This window comes from Cupressus sempervirens, chromosome 6 (assembly GCF_028749045.1).
Source record: "Cupressus sempervirens isolate cs-2001-9-10 chromosome 6, ASM2874904v1, whole genome shotgun sequence".
NCBI lineage: Eukaryota > Viridiplantae > Streptophyta > Pinopsida > Cupressales > Cupressaceae > Cupressus > Cupressus sempervirens.
Genome location: NC_143123.1, coordinates 330,213,527 through 330,237,619, shown reverse-complemented (window position 1 = coordinate 330,237,619; position 24,093 = coordinate 330,213,527). Strand labels below are relative to the sequence as shown.

General features: G+C 35.3%; 1 pseudogene; it reads left to right on the top strand.

The window, feature by feature from the left end:
• The first annotated feature begins 3,498 nt into the window (after window positions 1–3,498).
• LOC149552502 (DNA (cytosine-5)-methyltransferase 1A-like) lies at window positions 3,499–23,893 on the top strand (annotated as a pseudogene).
• The last annotated feature ends 200 nt before the right edge of the window (window positions 23,894–24,093 follow it).

Sequence of the window (24,093 nt, the reverse complement as noted above, 5' to 3'; positions counted from 1 at the left end):
AAAAGGGCGCCGCCGTAGCAGCGCCAGAGCGCCACCTGGCGGCCACCCTGAAACCAATCCCGCCGCCGCTGTTGTCCTGTCGTCAGCTCGACGCTGCTGCAGGGTTCGTCCTTTCGGCATCTGCCCCCGCAGTCGTTCGCCCGCCCGACGTTGCAGCGGGGTTCTTTTTCCGCAAACGCCGCTGCAACTCCTTCTCTGACCGCCCGACGTCGCAGCGACTCTGCAATCCCTGCCGCCTCTGCTCCCTGCAGCCGTAGCGGAGCCTCCACCACCGCCGCGGAAGCCTTAGCCCAGCCGCTGCCACTCGCCGACGATAATTGCGCCACCGATTTTTCCTCCCGGGCGCCACCGCCGCCGGCGGAAATAGCTCACACGCCGCTCTGCGGCTTTTCCGGCAGCGACGTCACTTTCCTAGGGTGATGTCACTTTTTTGGCATCTGACGTCACCTTGCCGATGACCAGATTTTTTTGTCGGCAACAGCCTTGTGACGGGCATACGGCCGTCAAATTTAGGCCCCTGTCTGTAATTTTTCAGCAAGTGCATTTTTGGAGCAGCAGTTGGTTTTTTGGCTATAACTTGAGCATACAGAGGTCTTTTTCCGATCCGAAAGAAGTGTTGGAAAGCTGACTCAGAGATAGAGACATTGGTGCTGGTTTTGTACGATTTTGAATTTGTTTGAGCTTCCATTTTTGGCGTCAAAGTAGAGGCTTCTATTTTCTCTTATTCTGCATCAACAAATCCAGGTTCCTTTCCAGTTTTTTGCTTTCCTTAGTTATTTTTTTTTGTGGTATTTGGGACATATTCTTGTACGTTTGTGGGGGGGTGTCTTTCTTTTCTATAATTTACTTCAGTTAAGACCCTTCTACTTTTGTCTTCTTCTTTCTCTCAATGGCGGATCCATCTATATCCCGTCTCACACCACACAACTACCACACGTGGAAGGCACAAATGACTAGACTTCTCATGTCAAGGGGTTTATGGTCATGTTTGGATGAGAATCAACCTGTTCTTACATGAGCTTTTGAGGTTCTTTAGCATAGGAACAAAATGGATGAGGCCATGGGATTGATTGCACTGAACATTTCAGACAATCTACTATTCCACTTGGATGGTTTGACTACTCCATGAGCTTATTGGCTCAAATTTCAGACTTTGTTTGCCCAAGTGAATGAGTTTCAGGCACTTCAGCTAGATATACAGAGTTGACTTCTTTGACACTTGATAGCTTTCCCACCATTGAGGACTTCTTGATGAAGTTCAAATCTCTACGTACACTTTTGCAAGGATGTGGGAAGAACAAAACAGATGATGAGTGTATCTTTTTGATACTCTCAAAGTTAAAGGGACAGTATCAGATCTTCTCTTCCACTTTCTACTCCACTATGGATGCCTTGGGTGATAGACATAGGATGCCTTCATTTGAAATATTTTGTGATCGGTTAACCCATGAATAGTCCAAGATCACTCAAATGGATTCACTTTCAGGTTCACAGTCACAAGCATTGCTTACACAGGAGCAGAAGTCAACACAGATATCAGATCCCTCTTCTATTGGTTCATCATCTTCTAAGAAGAAGGAGAAAAAGAAGACCACAACTCCTACCTATTCCTATTGTGGGAAAGGATCTCATGATGAGGCACGTTGTTTTCAGAAGAGATGTGATGGCTATGAGAAACAAATTGCTGATTTGCACGCTCTCCTTCAGAAGAGCACTATTTCCTCTCCATCCTCTTCTACCTCAAAAGGGTCTTCTTTTCAAGCTTCTTCCACCTCTTCAACATCTACATCAGATCTTTGAAAGGGTCATGCATTACAGGCTTCCATTGTATCTCCTTCACAGGTTCCTTGGATACTAGATTTAGGTGCTTCTCACCATATGACATCTTCTCAAGGTGTCTTCTCCATCCTTGAGGCTTCTCCTATTCCTCACATTCTCATGGGGAATAACACTGCATTACCAGTCTGCGGGAAAGGTTTAGTTCCCATCCAAGATGGTATATTCAATGATGTATTGTATGTTCCATCTTTGTCTACTAACCTTCTCTCGATTTCTCAGATTACACGCAGTGGATCAGGGAAGACAGTTGAGTTCACTACTAATTCAGTCTTCATTCGAGATTGTGCTACAGGAGATCTTATTGCTACAGGGGTAGTTGATCCTTCCACTCATCTCTACACCTTCTCACACTTTGGTCCACCATCTCCATTGTTGAAGCACACTACTTCTCTTTTGTAGGAGCATCATGTGGTGCAGTCAGGATACTTGAACCTTTGTATTGTTCCCGAGATCCCTATTTTGACTACCATGCCACATCCAGTTGAGGGCTCTTCTTCTTTGCAAGATTCTCCTTCCGCTCTACCTGATCTTCCAGCTTCATTTATTGAGACTCCAGATACACTTGTTGCAGATACTACAGTGGACATTCATGACAATGTCATCACACCTACCTTGGGGATTCCATTTCCAGATCCTCATACATTCTCTCCTGGGCCTCAACTAGGCTTTTCAGTTTTGCCTCTTATTCAGGGATTCCCTTGTTATGTACCCTTGTTTCTTCCACATTGGAGTTGCATTGGTTTGATCCCTCCTTTAGGGGCTCCTTTATTCTGGGGAGGCTCTAGTATCTCTCATGGGGGGGCTGGTTTTACTTATGGTTTTGAGCGGGTCTCTTGACTCTTTTCTAATGGAAGTTGTCCTTGGGGGGATTGGTTGAGGCCTTCCTTCCTTCACTTCATGTTTTTTTTTAGCATGTTGTTTTTACCTCTTTTTGGAGGATGGTTTTTCCCATAGGTTTTTCCCTCTTTCTCTGTTTTATAGAGGTTGCATTGTACATGGGTACCTAACATGGCCTCGTTGCCAGGACCCATTATGCATTTCATCTTAGTTTTAGGAGCTTAAGGCATTCCCCTAAGTTGCACTTAAGGGGGGGTGTTAGAGTAAATAATTAATAATTAATTATTTATTCTATTACTTAAGCTTACTTAGGTTAATGCATTTATTTAATATTTAGTATTTAATGCATGTAGTGGTTAGTTGTTGACAACTCGAGAGTTTGCTCCTTTTTTAGCATATTCCACTTTTTGTGGATATGTGCTGAGTTGTCATTTTTGTCCTCTACCTCCTTCCAGCTTGTTCTACAAGCTTCCATGAGGCCTTTTTAAACGGTCTCTCTCTCATTGTAATACATTCCAATTTTCACATAGCAATTCTAATTTTCTATTGTGAAACATTCTTGTACGGTTTTTGCTTCAAGCTCTTTGCTCCCTAGGCTTTTCTTCAGCAAGTTATTTGCACTGCAGGTGATCTTGGCGCATTATCGGAGTTGGATTATCAACTCCTACAATTTTGACCAACACGTATTTTGACCAAAGTGTTGGTCAAAATTTTGACCAACATGGGCTTCATGATGTTAAAATACAAAAAGTTCTATTTCGCACGCACAAATAAAAACACACCAGGGAAAATGGAAATGCATCAAAGTTCTATTTCACACGCATGAATACAAACACGCCAGGGAAAATGGAAATGCATCTCTTCTACGAGGAAGTGAGGGCATCTGCGCAGTGACTCCTGCAACAACATAAGTCACTAGTTCGTATCCTGGGGGAAGTGGCTACCCGTGCTGCTTTTGTTGATTTCAGGGGCATTGGAGATTTTTTGGATTCTAGGAGCCAAGAAGGGTTGTATGCCTCCTTGGTTGGGTCAGGTTTGGGGCCCCAGCGGCTTCAGTCGAGTAAAAGAAGTCAAACTAATCACTCTACTCTTGGGGTGATCTATTTGTGGTTGAGTATGCTCACTTTGCAATCTCATTTATTGACTCTGTCTCTTCGACGAGCCTCTATCTCCTCCCATCCACCCCAACCAACTGGTGCAGATATTAAGTAAGTCTCAAATTTGGATTGAAAAGTACATATTAAATACATGAATAAACACATTTTTTAACAAACAATGGCTCACTTTGAAATGCTTGATTATTCTCTTGCTTTTTTCAAAAGATTGCAATGTGTATTCTTTTCACACCATTTAAATTTGCACTAGTATTGATGATTTCCAGTTCTCTTGGAATCAAATCCTTAAATTTTTTTGTTTATGGAGGGTTTTTGTGTGTTTCATATAAGGGTTGGTTCTTCGAGCATCAAGATTTTTCTGCTTTGTTTTTTTGATTGAGAATGTTATCTTTGTCAAAGAGTAACTCTTCCTTGCATATTTGAGGATTCTCTTTGGGGAAAGAATATCTAAAGTTCTAATCTATGCTAGTGTGAGGCATTCCCTGTGAGAAGGCCATGGTTTCTTGGAGAAACCATGGAGTCAGATTAATCAGCCCTTGGTTTTTTGGTGTGACTAAGTTCTACTTCTAGTAGTGAAAAACTCTTTGTTTGCAAGCAGACGGTTGATGGAAAGGAGCTAGGTTCTTGATTTTTCTTCTTTTTCAATGGAAAGAAGCACTCATAGGGGCCTTAGAAAAGTAACATAAATTGACCCAATGAGATACTTGAACACATACACAATAATATCTCTTTGGGTGGGAGATGAATCATGGGTCTGCTATTTTCAGATAATGTATTCTTTAGCAAGTTTTGAATAATATAACACACACTTCATTATTTAACTCAAGTACTGGATTTTTCTAAATGATGTGTTCATACATTTTTCCCTTAATACATAAGCCCTTCATGTGAGAACAAGGGATAAATTTTACAACTGGAAGGACTGTGTGAAATAATTGGCATCAGGCAGGGATTCTAACAGTGCAGAGGATATGGGCTGAAAGAGACCCAGAAAGAAAGTTGGTAAAAACCAAGCTGATGTGGTCAAGGTTAAAGATGAGGGTGAACCTAAACCAGCTAGAAAACACCCCAAGTGAGTAGCCACTATGATGAATTACAAGGAAAAGACACTTTTTCTGAATGCGAAAGATTCAATCATTGAAGCCAAGGAGGAAACAACCATGGAAGAGGAGAAGCTTGACATTAGTTTAACAGTGAATGAACAACACTAGGAAGAAATGCCTCCACAATGATGCTTGATAGATTTTATAATCCATGATTCTTAGGGTGCCTCTCAGCCAATAGAAATAGTGTATGCTATGGATCTTTATATTTCTGGATTAATTTTGCCAAAGGAAGGTTTATTGGATAAATCAAAAGGGGTTCATTGTGAGGGGTTTGGGGTTGTGGAAACATGGTCCATAACAGGATATGAAAATGGGTCTCCTATTATATGGCTTCAAACTGAGGTAGCAGAGTATGTGTGTGTAAAGCTTGTTGGCTCTTATAAGAAGTTCTTCAATATTCTAAATGAAAAAGCAATGCTTTGTGTTGAGGTATACAAGGCTCTTTCCAAGCTTGATGGAGGTAATCCTGAACTAGGATTGGATGAATTGGTGGCACATGTTGCATGATCTATGTCTTCTAATAAGAGTTTTCAAGGAAGATTTTGTGGGAGAGATTTCATACTTTCTCAGGGAGATTTAATTGTAAAATAGTTAACTGTTTTGGACATCAATTCTAAACAAGGTGATCAGAATTTTACTAGTTTTCCTGCTCTTATAGCTCTAGAGCAAGAGTGTCTTCAATCAAAACATATGAGGCTTGTTGGTATACAAATTAAAGAGAGCTCTGCTAGTACTGTTGTTGGTGCTTCATCTATCTATGACGAGGATGAGAAGCTTGCAAGATTGATGCAAGAGGAGAATGATTGGATGGCTGCAAGACCAAGTTGAAAGTCTCATGGCAAGAAGAAGTTCTACATCAAAATCAATGAAGATGAAATTGTAAATGATTATCCATTTCCTGCATATTATAAGGCCACTGAAGATGAAATGGATGAATATCTTTTTTATGATGATTCATGTATATTAGATCCTAAAGATCTACCTCGCAGGATGTTGCATGATTGGTCTTTATACAATTCCAATTCCAGGCTTGTTCCCTTGGAACTTCTTCCAATGCTTGGTGGTACTGAGATAGATAATGCAATATTTGGCTTAGGTGTCATGACAGAAGATGATGGTAGCAGCTATTGCTTGGATGTTGACTCTAGAGGGGGTAAAAATTCTCAAGATAACAAGCTACATGGGATTCACATATATTTAAGTGCTATCAAGGAATGAATGATAGAATTTGGAGAAAATATGCTCTTCATATCAATACACATTGATGGTGCTTGGTATAGGCTTGGGAAGCCTTCTAAGAAACATTTACCATGGTATAAACCCATTCTAAAAACTACCAGGCTTGCAATCAAAATAATTGTATTGCTGAAGGAGCAGAGTCATGCTTCAAAACTTTCTTTCTCAAATGTGATTAGGAAGCTGGCAAGCCTAGATAAAATTGAGCCATTTTTTATCTCACCCAATCTAGATGCTATAGAAAGGTATGTTGTTGTTCATGGTCAAATCATTTTGCAATAGTTTGCAGAGTATCCAGATGAATGTATACAAAGGAATGCCTTTGTGATAGGCCTTTCTATAAAGATGGAACAAAGACATCATACAAAATTGTCTTTCACAAAAAAGGGAGTCATAGTCAAAGAAAACAATTTGAATCCTAGGGCTAATGCATGGCCTGAAACTATTAGCAAACAAGAAATGCGTGCAACTACTACAAAGATGATAAGTCGTATCTGGAGTGAGTACTACTCAATTTTTGCATTTGATGAAATAAAGGAAGAAAATGGTGAGAATGATGAGAAAGATGAGGAAGAATAGGCTTAGGAAGATAGTGAGGATGAGGAAGAGACTGATTTGATTGTGGTGGACAAAATTGAACTCTCCCCTATCATTAGAACAAGGAGAGGTAGATTGAGTGGCAAAGATATAAAATGGGTAGGCCAATCTATTGGTAAAACATCATCTGGAGAACTCCTGTATAAGATGGTTTCTGCTGATGGAGATATTGCTATGGGAAGTGTAGTTCTAGTGTATTCAAAAGGTCAGGACCAACACTCTAAGGATCTTCCCACTATTCTTTTTGTTGAACACATTATGAGAAATCTAATGGGACAAAAATGATTCATGGAAGAGTTCTTCAGAGAGGTAGTGAAACTTTGTTAGGAAATGTTGCTAATCCTCGCGAAGTCTTTTTGACTCATCAATGCCTTCAAGTTGAACCGAGTGAGACTCTATCATGTTCCCAACATTTTTTCCTTTCTTGATAGTCTTCAATGTAGGGCTTCTTGCTATTCTCCATTCTTTCTTGGCAAGCTTATGCTATTTGCATTTCCATTCAGCTTTATGTCTAGATTGATGGAACAAATGGTGTTAGCAAAATGTTTAGAAGAACTTTGCAAAGAAATTTTAGACTTGACTATCATACATGCAAAAACAACTCAGAACAATTTAGCTTTTCTGAGATACAAAATTAATTTGTGCATAGAAAATAATCTAAAGATGGATGGATGACTAAAATTACCTTCTAACAAGTGATTTCCTTTTTTTTACTTAAACAAGCAGAAAACTCTTCTTCAGTGGAAGCACTAAAAGTTTCACATTGAATGATATACTTCCCCAATGTGTTTTTTCCTTCCAATCTGTAGCTTATCCATAAAGGAATTTAACAGGAATCTTGTATTTTGTAATGCTAAGGACACACCAAGAAAATTCATTAGTTCATTGTAGTAGATAAAGCAAGTGATCACAATGAGTTAGAAAAGCACTCTAGAGAGTTAATGGATTGATAAAAAATTAAGAGATACTGGCTGAAAAAAACACTTGGCCACATACATCATGTTGTTCGAGTAGAGGATAATGTTGCTGCGTGGAGCATGCCAACTACTATTTAGGAATATTGTAATTTGAATAGAACAGTTACTTATTCACTAAGTCAAATAGTTGTAACGGTTGTTTCTATTTTTTTTTAACTAAAAATGGATTGATCTGATATCAGATCAATGCAACTTCTACCCTAGTTTTGTTTGGATCTAGTAATTAATACCAAGTCCTCCATAGTGCTTTACAATGGTTGAAAAGGTTATTTCTTATGAATGAATTATCAAATTTATAACCTATCAACAAATGTGGTCGAATGTTGTAGGCAACAAATTTGGATTTTGATGAACACAAAGGATGAATATTTATAGGGAGGGTAAACTTTGATACTATTCACAAAGGTATGGAGATAAAGGTAAAGGATATTTTAGATATACAGAAAGATACAGTAAATTTGATGCCATAGTTAACCCTTATATTAGATATATTCCAACAAATATGGTGTTCAGATGTGGCATAACGACATTGTATATGATTGGTTGAAGATAATGTTAGAAAATTTATTTGCATGACATTTTGTATGGACTCTGGGAAAATTTTACGGTCAATATTATGCAAGTAAAAATAGAGAATCCTTGCAATGAAAAAAATAAAATTCCCAAATTGAATATAAGAAATCTCAATACCAGAGTAATTGTAAATCTACAGACTAGGCTACCTGCTGGCTACTCTTTTTTAGCATTTTTATTGCAAAAGGTGAACGTAATAATTTATAATCTATTCCATAGAAACTATTCCTAAAACATATTTGCCACTGCTACACTTTGGCTTCTAAGGTCTGTTCTATATGAGTAATGTATTATGTTGTACTTTTTTGTTAAGGTTGTTTTACTTGATTTCCTATTCAATCATTTGTTTCTTAAAATTACATCTTTCAACAATCTCTTCAACTCTTAGTTTTAAAGAATGCTTACAAAAAGGCTTTTCTTGTTACCAAATTATGACTTTTAGTAATTCATTTTCAACTTCCAAGTGAAGCTCAAAAGAAATAAAGGATTTTATATTCCTATTTCATATCAAAATTGTTTTGTAAATTGATGTAGCTATTTTCATTCAATAGAAATGTTACTTGAATTCTATGAATGGGTCAAATGGACAAACTAGGGCCATATATGTTATGCTAAGAAAAATTGGATGGTGGTAACAACACTAGTTGTATTATGAATAATTTAGAAATATTTTCACAAATGTCAAAGTATATGTGAAGTTGAAAAGATTTGTTGAGATAATATTTCTTTTCTTACTATTTACATTTATTTTACCTTTCTAATGCTATTTTCCTATTGGTCTAACATGATTTGCTCTGTTCATCTGATTTTTAAAAGGTCTTAATTAGGTATTTAAGTTACAAATTTAATTGCAACTCTTCTTAATTGAAACTTCTATAGGTCTATTCATCAGATGAAAAATTTAGGTTGGGTAAAGTCAATGAATTGTTTGTGTATGAGAATTTTACAAAAGTTCCAACTGAAATGGTCAAAGCTGGAGATATTTGTGTTGTCTATGGTATAAATGATGTCCTTGTATGTATATATGTTCCTCTATTCATCCATTAAATATCCCTAATTTGCATTCCTAATCTTGTCCATCGCGAAGCATTTCTTTTGAGTAATTTTCAAGGTAATACTGAAATGTATAGTTTTTGGTTTTTTTGGTTATGTACTATGATCAATACAGATTGGTGAAACTTTGGTAGATAAAGTTAATGGCTCATCTTTGCCTGGAATTAAAATTGAACAACCTACTATGAAAATGGCATTTTCAATCAACACTTTGCCATTTGTTGGGCATGAGGTTTGCTCCTTGATTAAGTCAAATAGTGTTTATATACTTATCACATACACTTCTATTGATCAAGATAATTCATTGTTTCTTTGAGCAATTTTTTAGGGGAAACATGTGACAAACATAAAAATTAGGGAACATCTTTATCGTGAACTTGAGAGGAATTTGGCAATGAAAGTTGAAGATAGGGAAACAACAGATACATTTATTGTTAGTGGGAGGGGTACATTGCATATAACAATACTAATTGAGAACATGTAGGTGTATATGGATTTTTATTTTCTCCAAGTTGGATATGGTTAATTACAATAATATGTTCTTTTGCAAGCTGCAACACATTTATAATTATGGAGCTAGTTTCTTATCACTGTGCAACTATTTTTCTTGAAAATCTTACAATCAAAAGGAACCTTTGACAATTATTTTAACATTTTGATCTTGTAGGCGAAGGGAAGGATTTGAGTTTATGGTAGGCCCACCTAAAGTTATAAACAAAAAAGTTAACAATAAATTGTTTGAACCCTATGAGGTACAATAGTATCCTCATCATCCTAGATTTCTATTGATGATTGTGGAATCCTATAAATAGTAAAATGATGAAAAGATGATGACAATATACACTATATGCATTTTCAATATCAAACATTACTTCTCATATGTTAGAAATAATGAAATGTAGATTGGTATTGTTGAAGTACCAGAAACATATGTGGGTGCTGTTGTAGAGCTCCTGGGAAAATGTCGTGGGCAGATGCTTGATGTCCAAGCCATAGGGTATGTCCTTTATCACACCTGGTTATCTTGAGTATATACAATTTTTTGTAAATATTCTACATATAAATAACATGAAGTAGATATTTATAATCAGCTAACTCTAGTTTGTCTTTAGCCCATCATTTTTTTGTACTATTTTACATTGATTTTCCTATAGTGACATTTCTACTTATCTATTTTTATTTTGAGATTCCCTAGGATGTATAAGACCTTTGATTTCACTTTGATTTGCCTTTTGCATGCTTACTATCATTTTGTGTTCAACAACTTGATGTCTCCATTTTGACTGTGCACTAAATTATGCTTGTGAACACAAGTTTTTGTCAACTCTTACAGTCCTTCAAGATATTTCTTGTGCCCCATCAGGTGTTTGAATAAAGTCTTTTTCTGAGAACAAGATGTAATAGCCACAACTTGATACCTTGATTCATAAAAACCCAGTAGACACTAGCTAAGTGTCTATCAGAAGAATAAAATAGGTTACAAATATGGGTTTGCAACCCTGAAGCCTATGAGATAGGATGGCTCTAATTTAAAGAGAAATTGGTAACTCTCTTGCATACATGGGGAATGCATGTTTGCCTCAACCAGTATGAGCATTCTACCATGTAAATTAGAATATGATTAATAAATTATTTTTTATTAATATCAGTATCTTGTATCCTTCTAAGGTTTTCCCTCACAACAACATGTTTTGGTGTTTTCCATGGAAATGGTCATAATTATACTTATTTGGATAGTTGCTCATCAACCATCTTGCATACTGTCAGTAGTTTTATACAAGTAACAAGAGAAACAATGTTGAATCTCACTCCAAACTAGTAATTATAATAATAATATTAGAAGCAAGCACACAAAATTATAAGGTCAAAGTTAGAAATTGGAATTAATTTTATTTGGTCCTATAGTTTCTCACACATTTTTGCACCCTAAATAGCTTCTTGACTAGAACTTTGGTTGTCTCTTGTTTTAGTTTGAGTGGATTATACTATCATTTTTTGGTCTTCTTCCTATTTTTGGGACCAAGTTGACCCTCTTTGCATGTGGTTTTACTTTCAACTTCATTCCTTGTGTTGGAGAATTCATCATTCTTAACAAAGCATATTCTTAGATTTCCTTGCAAAGAAGAGAATTTCTCTTAATATCTTTAAAATGGATCATAAAAAATGATTCAACATTAATTTTCCAACATGATGTTACAGAATGATGCACTGGCAAAGCACAAGAATGCAAAAAAATCTTCAGTAATGTTTTATGTTTCTGTCATTTCCTTTGACACTTCACAAATTATATATCTATAGTGCTTCTAACAAGAGCAGGCAACAAATGATGATAATGGAAATTTAAGTGCATCCACCAAGGACATGCTCGTTTAACCATCTTAGTAAAAATTTAAGTGCATCCATGGGTATTAATTTTTTTGTTAGAACAGTTTAAGGAAAAATATCATTTAAGAATACTATGGGGGTTGACACATCCTATGGTTTTATATGACAGGTTGCAAATCATCATAGTTTTTACACCAAAACTTTATATCAAAGTATTTGCAACTTGGTAGATGAAAATGCTTTGGATGTAAAGACACTTAACCAGTGAGGATTGACCATACCTTCTTAATTATATGTTTTAGTGCATTGCATTTTTCTGGTATGACTTCTTTATTGTTAGATCTTGATAGAGTTTCATGGGTTCACAAGGGAGCATTTATAAATATCAATGCGTGGTATAAGTGAGTGTTGAAATTTTTCAAAAGAATCACAAGGATGAATTACTAGATGTTCTAGAGATTGATGTAGATCTTGTATATAAAGACTTATTTTATCTAGTTTTCATAAAAAAGTAAAAGAAGCAAGGACACTCATAGTTATTTCAGAGTACTACCTAAATATTTAGGAGCTTATAGTGTAATAAATAGAATATTCAATTTGCTAGTTTTAAAGATTTAATTTCTAAATAGATATATGTGATTCCTTCACATTTTATGGAATTTTCTACTCATCTTATAAAATTGATTGTAGTGTCTTGAATGTTTGCTAAGCTAGACCTTTTCTGAATGTTATGTAGACAGTAGATTGAAGAAAAGCAAGAACTTCTTCTGGGGCATACACCCAAGGTAGTAGTAAAGACATCATTGTGCAAGGAGAATGTAAGAATAAGGTTGAGGATAGTAACGATTTCTTGCAGTCCATAACATTTAACTAGAACATGTAAAAAATGTAGTAAAGGATTAGTCCCTTGTACACAGTGTAGTCCCTTGTTTGTAGTCCATAACATTTAACTTTTGTATCAAAATTTCAGATGATATTTCATAATCTATCTTCTATAGAACAATTCTTATGGTTTAATTTTTTCAGTATCAATTTGTAATTTTTGTTGGAAATCTCTATATATCTTTTCTTGCCAGATAGGGTTGCTTAGTTTTTATGTAAATGTCTTTGCTTTTGCAGCTTGGACTTGAATTCACCACCAATTCTCTTTATATTGCAGTGGGGGTGGCTATATTGGCCTTGTTTGTTTAGCTTCTAGGCTCTTATATTTAGAAGGGGATCTTTGCTAGAGGTTTTGGAACAATATTGTTGACTCTAGTTGGTCATGAGGTAATTAATATTACTTTATTTTACCATCAGAAGGGGATCCACCTCAGCTATGGTTTACTATTAATAGTTTCTTCAAGTGTATGATGTTGTAATGTGTGCTTTGAGTTTTAGACTTTAGTTTATACCTGCCAACAACAGGACTACTTTGCTTCACAATGTCTTTTAGACTCTCGTGGGGCAGATGTTACACATCCACACCCTGGAGAAGATTCTAGTCCATCAATAGCGGCAGTAGGTTTTCAATATAGATCATTGTTTTCTACTGTTCTGGTTCACACAATTCATATGAAAAATGCTTATCTTAATATTTTGGGTTTGGTGCAAATGTTAGGTGGTTACATCTCAAGACTGGCCTGAAGTCATAAAGTATGGAGGCCTAGTTTGTGCTCAAGCACATTAGCAAGAGCTCATTCAAGATTTGTATGCATGTCTACTAGGGTAGTTGCAACTTAAAAAAATATATTCTCTCAATATATCAATTTTGTGCATATCCAACAACCATGGCTTTTGATGACCACATTATGTTTAGGCATCCTGTCAAACAGTTCACATGACTTATCTATGCTTCCATTTTGCAAGCATGTCTCCCAAGGCAAATGCTACTACTTCATCTACACCATCTGAAAAAATCCTTTATGCTTTGATGGATGCCTATAGCTTATCCCAAAGTTCTCATTCAGCAGTTATGAGATGATCAATCAAGAGGAAATAGTTGAGAGCTTAGAGTGACACAATTTTCAAATGATCATATGAAATGAAATGGGTGTGCGAGTAGAAAGAAACTAGAAAGACATTGTGTACAGATGAAGGCATGAAATGGATGGTTTTTGAGCACTTAGCATAGAAATTCAGCATTCAATACATATCATCATTAGAGATCAAATGGGTGTGTGGGATTATACACATAGTGAATATTAAAGGAGGGAATCGAACCCTCCCTAAGGCTCACAATTGTTGAGGTCCACTTCAGCAATGGCCCTTCCTATGAAATTTCTATCTAAAACCTTTCTAATGAGATAATGCGTTATGAGCTCTTCATCAGTGGGACGGAACGTGAATCCAAGAGGTAGTTGTGCATCACCCATATCATGACTCTAACTAAAGTTAAAGCCTCAGAACTTTATATCCTTTTTGTTCCTCATAAAGAAAATATAGGATAGAGGTTGTCTATACATCTCTCCAGAATAAATTAGATTGCTCAATTTTACTTGCTGCTATCTCAGGATATGGTGAAGGACGAAAAATTCATTATTTCTTACGATACTATAGTCAAAGCACATTTTGGTATACTACCTCAATATGCCAAAAATGATCTTTAGATGAGATGGTTTGAGCTACCAAATTGCTACATCTTTCATAATGGTAATGTTAAGACACAAGCATAATATTTTAGTATTGTCTTGATAACTTATAGATCATTTTTCCTTAAGTTTCCTTCAAGACTCATTTTTCCTCACATTTTTTAATGTTATATTTAATAAACTTACATTTTTCTCTTTTACAACTAGTAGTGGATAAGTTCATATTACTATTGTTAGTTTTATGATCATCCTACATAAGCTGGTCAATCACTTTGAAAAAAAGTTGAGATATCTCTGAGGAGTCTTATATAGCTCTGATTTTGTCTCTATTTCTGCTCGATCTTATTGCCTTGGATACAAGGTTGATTGGGAAGTATCTAATCCTACTTTATGATTGAAAATGCATGTAGAAAATAGTGTTATGTGTATGGTACTACACTAGATTCAATAGCTAAGGTCAAGGGACTCGTAAAGTTTGATCTTCAAGTAGAACCTGAGGCAGGAAAGTTTCAGATTGAAGTTGGAGGCAATGTGCTAGGGGTTTTTGACTTTGGACTTGGAAGATTTGGTTCTAAGGCAATATTTATACCTAGGGATTCTGGGTTAGATCTAGAGGAGGACGATGGTTACTTGATCTATTTTGTTCATGATGACAACATTGGGTATGGTTCTAGCTTACACTCAATTTTTTTGAGTCCCGAGTTGTCTTATATTTTTCTCTAGAGATGATAAGAAGAAACTTATATTTATGTGAAGGCTATTGTCTCTCAAATACATGATGAATAGGTTGTCTAGTACATGCCACTATTTCAAGAGATATAGTCTTTAACAAAATGGCTCAGAATAATAACAATACCATAGCCAATACTGAAACTAGGATCAGCATAAATCATAGTATTTACTATTAATCACTATATTAGTAGGTGACATGTCAAGAAAAAACTGATTATGTTAGAGAAATCAGCAGTTATGAGATGATCAATCAAGAGGAAAGAGTTGAGAGGTTAGAGTGACACAATTTTCAGATGATCATATGAAATGAAGTGGGTGTGCAAGTAGAAGGAAACTAGAAAGACATTATGTACAGATGAAGGCATGAAATGGATGGTTTTGGAGCACTTAGCACATACACTCAACATTTAGTACATATCATCATTCAAGATTAAATGGGTGTGTGGGATTATACGCACAGTGAACAATAAAGGAGGAAATTGAACCCTTCCTATGTTATGTGTATGGTACTACACTAGATTCAATAGCTAAGGTCAAGGGACTCATAAAGTTTGATCTTCAAGTAGAACCTAAGGCAGGAAAGTTTCAGATTGAAGTTGGAGGCAATGTGCTAAGGGTTTTTGACTTTGGACTTGGAAGATTTGGTTCTAAGGCAATATTTATACCCAGGGATTCTAGGTTAGATCTAGAGGAGGACGATGGTTACTGGATCAATTTTGTTCATGATGACAACATTGGGTATGGTTCTAGCTTACACTCAATTTTTTTGAGTCCCGAGCTGTCTTATATTTTTCTCTAGAGATGATAAGAAGAAACTTATATTTATGTGAAGGTTATTGTCTCTCAAATACATGATGAATAGGTTATCTAGTACATGCCACTATTTCGAGAGATATAGTCTTTAACAAAATTAATGGCTTAGAATAATAACAATACCATAGCCAATACTAAAACTAGGATCAAGATAAATCATAGTATTTACTATTAATCACTATATTAGTAGGTGACATGTCAGGAAAAAAATGATTATGTTAGAGAAATCATCAGTTATGAGATGATCAATCAAGAGGAAACAGTTGAGAGGTTAGAGTGACACAATTTTGAGATGATCATATGAAATGAAATGGGCGTGCGAGTAGAAGGAAACTAGAAAGACATTGTGTACAGATGAAGGCATGAAATGGATGGTTTTGGAGCACTCAGCACAGACACTCAACATTCAGTGCATATCATCATTCGAGATCAAATGGGTGTGTGGGATTATACGCACAGTGAACAATAAAGGAGGGAATTGAACCCTTCCCTCCTTTATTGTTCACTGTGCGTATAATCCCACACACCCATTTGATCTCGAATGATGATATGCACTGAATGTTGAGTGTTTGTGCTGAGTGCTCCAAAACCATCCATTTCATGCCTTCATCTGTACACAATGTCTTTCTAGTTTCCTTCTACTCGCATGCCCATTTCATTTGATATGATCATCTGAAAATTGTGTCACTCTAACCTCTCAACTGTTTCCTCTTGATTGATCATCTCATAACTACTGATTTCTCTTTAAAAAATTTGACCAAGCATTGGTCAAAATTTTGACCAATGCTGTGCAGTTTTCCACAAGAATTGGTCAAAATTTTGACCAATGATTGACAAAAATTGACAGGTGTTGCTCGACAGGTGTTTGTCAAAATTTTGACCAACATCTGGGTGCAAATTGCACCATGGAAACACATTATTTTCGACCAACCAGGTTTTGATTGAAATTTTGACAAGAAAATTTGACCAATGGGTTGGTCAAATTTGGTCGAAGTTTGGTTGAAAACTAGGTTGAAATTTCAACCAATAAAGGTCAAAAAATGAGCCCAAATGTACTAGTGTTTGAAAATTGTACTAACACCAAGTGTGATGCTACACTAACAAGCCATTATTGGATCAATGTGGATATCATCTGAGACCTCTTAGTTGATTTTTTGCATAGTTTTAGGAACTCACCCAAATCTGTGTGACCTAAATCCGTGTCTCAAATCTCTTAGTACTCATCCTCAAACTGTGATTTTGTAGGAACACCCTTAAACTTGAATACTACTAGTTTTTGTGTCATTTTCTTAGTAAGGGAGGATGACGAAGACACCATTGAACTTGCACAAAAAAATGTTCATCAATTTGAAGTTGAAGGAAAAATGGTCAATCATGAAAACCCAAAAAACCTAGTTATTTGTAAACACTAAAAAACTTTATTTTTAACCCTAGATGCAAAAAAAGGGCATACCAGCTACACCTGAAAGATGCGCTTGGTGTGCTATTTTTGAAAAAGTTTACAAAGATAGGGTGTGCATCAGTACACCTCATGGGGTGCGTTGATGTGTAACATTTGATTTACTTAGGCTTGTTTTTTAAAGTGTTCTTAAGGGTTCATTTATGAATTAAGATGTGCATTAGTGCACCTAATTAGGTGCATTGATGCACACCTTAATTCTCATGTTTGTTTAGAGTTTTTTAAGTTTTTTAACAAAATAAGGTGCACACTAGTGCACCTAATTAGGTGTGTTACTGTACACCTAATTTTTGGTGTTAATGTTTCACTTTATTGAGTGTTTTTGCAAGAGGAAATGGGGAGAAGGTGCACCTAGATAGGTGCAGGGATGTGACATGATAGAGCTCAGAGAAGGTAAGTGAAGTAGGTGAGAAAGAGAAGGAAGGGAGTTTAAATAGACCTAAGCATCTTTGGGTGCTCTGCAGGTGCACAAGTGCACATCTGCGCATCACCCAAGGGTGAATACCTCTCCCTTATGCAATTTGATACACTAGCACACTAGTTGAGTTGCACTGGTGCACCTTTATTTTTGTAAAATAGGCCTATTTCCTCAAAAACTCTAATTTTGACAACTGGGTTTTCCAATCGAGACCCACACTTGACCAAGAAAAACCTAAAAAAGACTTGGACCCCAGACTAGGGATCCAAAAAGCCAAAAAATAAAGTAGGAGTTCCCCATTTCTAGATGAAATGGAGTGTGCATTGTGAAACCACAATGATACTAATGTTGGCCATTCTCCTTTTAGGCCTATGTGGTGGGCTAAGATACTTGTTGATCTTCATGATGATGAGTTCATTGATGGGGTAACTCCTCAAAAAAGGAGAAAAACTATAGAGTTTGTTAACTTTGTTCTCATTTCCAACATTCAAAGTGTGTTTGAATATCAAACATACTTTGAGGCTAAAGGAATTCTAGCGTGGGAATAGGCCACGGCATTTGAACACCAGAGCCTACTAAAGAACAACACCTAGGTCCTTTCTAATCTTCCACCAAGGAAGAAACTCATTAGCTGCAAATGGGTCTACAAAATAAAATATAGATTATATGGTACTTTGTATAAGTATAAAGCTCATTTAGTGGCAAAGGGATTTTCTCAGTGTTAGGGCATTGATTATGAGGAGACCTTTGCTCCTACTGTAAATATGAGCACCATAAGATTAGTCCTAGCCATGGTGGTACAATTTGGATATAAGGTCCATCAGATGGACGTCAATAGTGCTTTCTTGAATGGTGATCTCCATGAAGAGGTCTACATGACATAGCCTCTTGGTTTCAATGTTGTTGGTAAAGACCATCAAGTTCTCAAATTGGTAAAAGCCCTATATAGCTTGAAGCAGGCCCCTTGGGCATGGTACATAAAAATTGATAAGTACCTCAATGATCAAGGCTCTAAGAGGAGTTCTTTAGACTCAAATCTATACATCAAGACTACTAATAGTGACACCATCCTTCTTGCTATTTATGTGGATGATTTGATCATCACTAGTAGCTTGACATCTTTAATTCAGGGAATCAAATAGAACTTGTGCTAGTTTTTTGATATGACTGACCTTGGGCTCATGCATTATTGCCTATGAGTTGAAGTTTGACAGCAGTCTTCTAGTATATTCATCTCTTAGTCCAAATATGCTAGGGCCCTGTTAGACAAATTCCATATGTAGGATTACTAGCCTGCATATATACCTATGGAAAAAGGTCTTAAGTTATCTGCAAAGTTTGATTCTCCTTGCATTGATGATACTACATATAGACAACTAGCAAGAAACCTCATCTACCTCTCTGCTACTAGGCCTAATATCTTAGGTTCATTCTTAATCCCTATTTATCCCAACAACCATGTCTCTTTATTCTCTAAGGCTATCACCATGTCTAATAAAATTGTCAACATGGCACTTATTAGTCATTTCAATAGACCAATACTTAGATATCAATAAATTTGGATTTTGGAAATATTTTTCCAATTGCCTCGATTGGATTCTTGTAAATTCTATTACCAAAAAGTTAAAAACATATTCAAATTTTGGCAACATCCAATAGTTAACTTGGGTGATATTACCCTCGCAGCAAGACTATATTTCCTAAGACAGTCCTAGATTCCTCTTCAACATCTACTATCTTTCTTCATAAAAAAAATCATGTCATCTCCAACATGGATCTTTGAAAACTTGGTGGGTTATAATACATGACATTTCCCTCCATACCACTGATTTTGGAGATTTATTATAGGTTAAATTACTATGAAACTCCATTTGATTAGCCTGTTGTTTACCCTAGATGAGGGTTTGATAATCAATAAACAAATACTTATATCTATGCTAAAACCAAATGAAATTAAATACTTCCAAAGCCAAAATACAGTGGATTCACTATCCTAATATGCCATACAAATGGAATAGTAAAATGATAGCAACTCAATCATGAAATAAATGCTAAAACCTACTATAGATCTAAAAGAATATGTATGAAAGTGTAGGAAATACAATTTTTATTACATTTTTCTTATAGTTCACTACTCAAGGTCAGGAATCTGTAGCTTTTATAAACTCAAAACAACTTATGAAACCAAAATCCATCCTTCCAAACTACTTCACAACCAATCATTTAGGTATTTTTTTCTCTTAATTAGATGCTATCAAGTGGACAAATTTAACTCTTTTTACATCAAACCTTTATTATTAACTTGAGATATTAGAAATACATAAACCTATTATACTCTCTATTGTACTCTTTGAAGCCCTTATATGCTTCAGTTGACCCTATTTACCCAACATGTCATCATTTTCCAACGTTGATTACACATCTCTATATATTAACTAATATGACTTTTAATAGCCTTTATTACATCAAGGATGATGACATTTGAACTTATTGACTCAATCCTTTACATGGATCCTTCCTTTGGCCTTATGAAGACCTTCTTGTACTAGGTGCTCCTATATCATATTTATCCAAATTAATAGAGTGAAAATTCAAATGTTTTAAGATGCATAAAGTCATTAAACAAAGTTTGACATCTCAAATTCTAAGAGTATACAATGACATTTTTTTAAAATAGCATCAATCAAACATGAAAATTTGATAAAATGGACACAACAAGTAACTAGTATGGTAAGTTAATAACATTTTAAATGTGTAGGAATTGTGATACAAGAATTATTTATATGAGAGTCTAGCTACAAAATTGTTAGGCTGAATAAGATGGTCTATGGGGAAGATGAATGGTGCAAGTATGAGCTTGCCAATTGCTGAAGTAGATAACAAGATTTATGTGTTCTAAGGACCTTCTACATCTTGCTTTGAATTCAAAGCTTTAGCCATTATCTAGATGTTCAGATCATAAATTTTTTTCTCTTGATACCTATATTTTGTCGAATCTAATGCAAGCTAGAATATTTACAATAATCATGGTATTGATCACAATCTAGTCATTCCTTTTTCCTGGCCTCTAGTTTGTTATATCACTTACTTTGACATACATCAATGGTGCAAGTATCATATCATCAATTGTTGAAATATATTGTTGACCATTATTGTTTCTAGGTTTTAATGTGTCTTAGCATATTTCATTAATATTTTAGATCACATTTTGTGATTTATCATTTTCCTTCTTATGCCTTCTAATATCCTGCTAAATTCATCACAATGTGTATCAAAAAAGTTGAAAAAAACTATCACATAATGAATAAGTATACTTATTTTTCAATTTGAACCTACTATGTCAACATATACATATCAAAATTTCTTAATTCAAATATAGAATTTAAATGACAATGACAAGTAAATACCTAGTGCAATGTATGGGATGGACCACATTGTGGTTTTTCTCTTCATGAGTCCAGGTGATCAAAATCAATCATCGAAGCTTCCATTTGACTATCCATAAATACATTGGTGCACAACCACTGATTATAGTTGCATTGCAGATAGCACAACCATTCCCTAAATAATTTCATATTTGCTCACCCACCACAAAGAATTATTTGTATTATTAATCAATTATTACTAAAGTAAAATTGACATTATCATTTTCATATCTGCATAACCATTCTCCTAGAAAGCAACCTATAAGAAGGCACTAGGGGCATGTTCTAAGTTCAAGATACATGCATTAGGTTTTATGACTTTAACATTTTTATATCTTCTCCATCTTCAATACGAAGTGAGTCATATATCCAAGTCAGTGGGCCTCTCTATAGAAAAAATTGGGGGTTGCATCCCCACTCATCTCATACAATTGTCAGTTTCTCTCTCATGTAATATTGTACTCTGGGTACCCCTACTTAGGACCCAATTCAAAATACCCCAAAATTTATAAATATTAAAATGTAGTTTTTGATAGAAAAAATCAAATTTCAACAAGATTATGCATGAATTTGAGCTTAACAGGTTTTAATTAAATAATTATGTTCACCATTTCCCTTGACCTCAATTGTGATATGTCCTTTGGAACTTGAATTTGCTAGACTTAAGAAAGGTTAAAGTTTGCTACCTTGGAATTGAGATTTTCATTGAGTGAGATGTTATTGGACTTCACATCTTTGTGAATTAATTAGCAATTTTCATGATTGTAAGCTCCAATTTAGATAACATCCATTATTCTTGAATGAATTTTCACACACTTTGATGTAAATATCAGTAAACTTTGATTGTAGTTTTTGGTCCACATAATTTCTATCCACTTTTTTGGTTATAAAATATATCAAATGAGTATATTAAAAGTTGGGAAGTGTTGTTTATAACTTATATATCAATCATTTGTTTGAATTGATAACTAAATAGGTATTTATTTTAGTTTCAAAATATGTTATAGAAAAAGGGTTTTTGGAAGTAGTGTTGAGTAGTAAAGCATGGGTAATAATGACAGGTTGATCTTATTAAGAAGTTGCATAAATGCATGAGCATTTTGTTTGTGTATTTTTTTTAGTCAACAATTTGGTTTATGTTAAATTTATAAGCTTAGATCTAGTGCTATTGTGTGTTACATGATAGAAGATAACTTATCTCGCTAAGGCATTGAACATTGTTAAGCATAAAATTGAGAACTACCCAATCGAATTAGAAAAGTCATAAGAACAAACATAATTGGGTATTTTATTCATGTTCAGTATCCAAGTCCATGTTGTCTGATTTATGTTGTTGAAGTGCAGGTCTAGAGGATGGAAAATGGGGGAGATACCCCCTTTCCTAGATAGCATTTGGAAAGTTATTGATGATGTTAGTATATTGGTTTCTTAAAATAAAATGGAAACAACTATGCTTACCTTGCTTTAAAATGTGAAACATAGTAACAACAATTGGTAACATTATCATTGTATACTTTCAACTGCTCTAGTTTAATATTGTATTTCAGATTGATTTGATAAACTCAATAAGGAAAAATCCTTTTCAATTTGCATCAATCTTTGCACACATACTTAAATTCCATATCTCTATCTACAAATTACATTCTTCTTAGTGATACACTATGATATTAAAATGTTTCTTTCTCACATCTCTCAACTAAAATCAACTCCTAAGATCTCACTACCCAATCTGGGACAGTCATATAACCAACATACACAAACACTTAGAATTTTCTTCCTAAGGCCTACAACATTTCTCTTCTTGTATTGACACTCTCAAATCTCTTTATAACCTTTCACCCTTTCCAATACCTCAGAATCAGCATTTATTTGTCTTTCCACAATACATTACATTATCAAACATGACAGTTATATCCTCTAGGCAACTAAACACTTAGCTTGTAGGGTTTGCGACCTCCTCCAATACTTGGATGCTCATTAAACTCAATAATACTTTTCCCATAGTGCTCAAGATGTTTCCCTCACTTTCTTAACTCCCATCAATAGACTCAAACTCAAGTCCCAATCATTAACTTTATTTTTCACCCCTTGTATCAAAATAAGGACCTACAGATCCCTTTTGATAGACCCGTACTTAGAAAGCAATAACTATTTAACGTAGTAAAAATTATTCATTTGGTCCAGTGAAATTCTAGTGAACTTGCCTCTCACAAACATATCAAAAAATGGGGGAAATCTAATGGCTGAGTGGAAAGATGTGGCGTCCACACTAAGACTGTGTTTTCTATGATAGTCCTTCATCTACCTTCTAAGACAATCACTTCTTGCTTGTGTAATTTATTTATGAAGCCATGCCTTCCAACGTGAAATTTTAGGAAACTTTAATATTAATTACACCTCATTCTTCTCCATAGAATTGGGGCCAAAATATATTCAATCATGAAAGATGTAATCTTGAATGGTTGCAATGTGCCCAAAATAGAGAGTTCATAATTTAGGATGAAACAAGAGATTTCTGTAAATACATGATCAAAATACAATGTAAAGAATGTCTAAATGCTTCTATTATGAAATGAAACTAATACACATCTTGCCTCCCAACACTTGAACTCTTAACCACACCCTATCCTAGCAAAGCTTCAACATCATCCATGGGAATAAGGTTATGACTAGTATCTGTGTCATGTGTAGTATTGAAGTGAACATTGTTGAAGATTTCTTTATGCTTCTAGGCTCCATGCAGCCAATCAGCACCAAAGATGTGAATGGTGCAATCATTGAAAACCTTATAATTGGCCCTAATTGTGTTTCACTGTGAGGCTATTCAACACCTTAGCCATATCAATATAGTCAGTGTTGGCCACTAGAAGCTCACACCTCGTGTTCTAATCACACTACTGCTTTATGGACTAGCCTGGAGCTCCTTAATTTGGAGCTAACTGACTCCATTTTCCAAGTTGGCTTCTTTTTTATCCATTTGCTTAAAGTTTGAGCTCAAGACAGTCATATCATCAAACA